This window comes from Erinaceus europaeus, chromosome 1 (genome assembly GCF_950295315.1).
Source record: "Erinaceus europaeus chromosome 1, mEriEur2.1, whole genome shotgun sequence".
Classification (NCBI taxonomy): Eukaryota; Metazoa; Chordata; class Mammalia; order Eulipotyphla; family Erinaceidae; genus Erinaceus; species Erinaceus europaeus.
In genome coordinates, this window is record NC_080162.1 from 126980285 (window position 1) to 126983363 (window position 3079).

At 36.9% G+C, this 3079-nt stretch overlaps 1 non-coding gene across 1 annotated transcript; it reads right to left on the reverse strand.

The window, feature by feature from the left end:
* Nucleotides 1-1164: 1164 nt before the first annotated feature.
* LOC132542848 (small nucleolar RNA SNORD18) lies at nucleotides 1165-1234 on the reverse strand. Its single transcript, XR_009553817.1, has one exon. It is a non-coding gene; the product is annotated as a small nucleolar RNA SNORD18 (small nucleolar RNA).
* Between the last annotated feature and the right edge of the window lie 1845 nt (nucleotides 1235-3079).

Below are 3079 nucleotides of genomic sequence, written 5' to 3' on the forward strand. Positions count from 1 at the left end.
CACTATGACTTTACTAATTTTTGCCTAAGCCTGACAGCTAACATGCAGATTAACATGCCAGCTAACATGCTACTAACATGCCAAAGGTATTACCTGGGGAGATGGTATCAGGGTTGGAAATAGCACTAGAAAGCTGAATTAGGGAATAGAGTAGTTTCCAAATCTGGGAAAAGTATATAAATATCATTAACTGTAAATTCCATCAGTAACTTTCTATCAGAACCATTCTCTAGTCCTGGTCTGAAAGTTAAAATCAAATCTAGGGAAGAAATGGCACAACTAGTTTTTCTAATCCCTTCCTACATAATTTATACAAAGTTTCACCTATAATATAGTTCATTGATACAAGTAATTTCAATGCATTTTAGGCTAATAAATCTACCAGGTAAAAATATTATTCATTAATAACTAACACACAGAATGCCAGGAGTATTTGCCAGAACCATAAATTTTAGGTTAATTTTATAGCGGTTGAAGTGCAAGATGTTATTCCAAGCTATTGAGCCTTCACTGTCAGTCTGTAGGGTCACAAGACACTTACTGGGAAAATTAAATGGACCTTGATAAGCATCACCAAAAGAGACTCTTGTCGTCTCCTTTGTCCCTACTAGCAGTACAACCTTTCATGAATAATCAGACTCCAAGTGAAAGGGGATATGTTTTTCTAGTGAAGAAAGATAGCTTACACTTCAATATTATGAATGTACCCACTAATATCAGCAGGAAAAAATAAAAGGGAGAAATATATACCTACTCTCATGCCAAGTCTTTCATTTGGTTTAAAGATGGAGTCACAACTGATGTCATGAGTGAAAAAATTGCGATGAGTTCTGAAGATAAATTGAAAGAAAACAGTATTTTAGAGTCTTCTATGAAAAATACATTTAGACAACAAAATAGGAGAAATTTTTTGATTGCAGATAGTGAAAGAAATATTTTAAACTACAGGAAGTACAAGGAAATTGCCTACTATTACTCTAATATGTTAGTCATTTATAACTCAAAAATGGAATGGGAAACAATTGCTAAACAATTTGCCAGTATAATCACTTAAGGACTGGGGTGGAAGGGAGGTGAGCTTTCAGGTCCTAGTGCAGGATGGTGGAGGAGGACCTAGGCAGGAGGTTAGAGTGCTTTGAGGAAAAATGAATTTTTTTTTTTCCAAACATCAGAAGTTCCACAGAAATCATGTATTTCAGAAACACGGACCATGGGTGGAAGCTCATCATCCAGGAAAAATGAGAAATTTTATACATGTGTCAACAACTGTACTTACTGTTTACTGTAAACCATTAATCCCCCAATAAAAAATTATAAATGTTTTTTTTTAAAGCTTTGAGGGCTTGAAAGACAGCATAATGGTTATGCAAAGCCTTTCATGCCTAAGGCACCAAAGATCCCAAAATCAGTCTCTCTCAACCACCATAAACCAGAACTGAGTAATGCTATAGGAAAACAATAACAAAAAATAAATGTAAAAAAGCAAAACTTGGGAGTCCAGCAGTAGCACAACGGGTTAAGTGCACGTGACACAAAGCACAAGGACCATCATAAGGATCCTGGTTCGAGCCCCCTGCTCCCCACCTGCAGGGGAGTCGCTTCACAGGTGGTGAAGCACGTCTGCAGGTATCTATCTTTCTCTCCCCCTCTCTGTCTTCCCCTCCTTTCTCCATTTCTCTCTGTCCTATACAACAAGGAAGATATCAATAACAGCAACAATAATAACTATAACAATAATAAAAAGACAACAAGGACAACAAAAGGGAAAATAAATAAAATTATTTTTTAAAAAAAGCAAAACTTTGGAACACTTTAATAAAATCTGTTAGGTCTATGCATATACCAACATTAGAAGGAACAATCGCCTAACAAACAGCATGGTTTTACTGATGTCTCAAACCTTCTTTTCTTTTGGAGCCTAAAGTAAGCAGAAAAGGACATATCAGTAAAAAAAAAAAAATCATGTAAAGTCAAAATGTCCAGGGCAGATAACAACAAACTGTTTTTATAGAGAGAAATACCTTGAAAAGGATTATTACAGTGACCTTGAAGACAGAAGCTCATAACCCCTGGGACAACAAGTACATGAAGAATTCACTTAGGTTGCCCTAGTGCTTTTTTTTCTTAGGCCTCAGATGACTCCTTTACAGGATCAGTAATTTTTTTTTCTCACTTAGCCTTGAGAAAACTAGAACAAAACTTGATCATAATGCTTTTAAATTTTTGACGAATGTCTTTCAGGAATGGGCCTGAAGCCGCTGGTTCACAAAAATATATGAAAGAATCATCATAAGGCAACTAACCTCTTGACCTGTCTGACCTCAGAAGAATGGAAGTCAATGCTTAAAAATGAAAGGCATTTTACTCCATTTCTCAATTTCTCCAACATATCCAGTCCCTCCTCCCTTTTCTGCTTTAAACCTTTCTGTTTTCTTTAAGAGTTCATGATGTATGGAATGAATTGTAACTGAGTCACTCCTAGAATTAACAAATGGGGGGGGCTAGATAGCATAGTGGTTATGCAAAGAGACTCTCCTGCCTGAGGCTCTGAAGTCCCAGGTTCAATTCCCTGTACCAACCATTAGCCAGAGCTAAGCAGTGCTCTGGTGAGAAGAAAAGAAAAGAAAAGAAAAGAAAAGAAAAGAAAAGAAAAGAAAAGAAAAGAAAAGAAAAGAAAAGAAAAGAAGAGAGAAGAAAAAAAGAATTACACATGAGTTAGGTATGAGTAGGTCTTAATCTTCTGCTCTTTTGGATACAGGAAAAAGCACCTAACTTTTCTAACCTTGCAGGACTAAAATTACTAGACTGTCGATCTAGGCACACTGTAGAAAATGACTCTAGCAGCACAGGTCCCTCTACTCCAATCTTTGCCAACAAATTGGCCAAGTCTTGTTGACCTCATTTCCTCTGATCTTGCAACAAGCAACAAGAAGTAGCCAATACATCCAAGAGACTTTTTTTTAAAGAAAGGATTAATTAACAAAACCATAGGGTAGGAGGGGTACAACTCCACACAATTCCCACCACCCAATCTCCATATCCCACCCCCTCCCCTGATGGCTTTCCCACTCTCTATCCC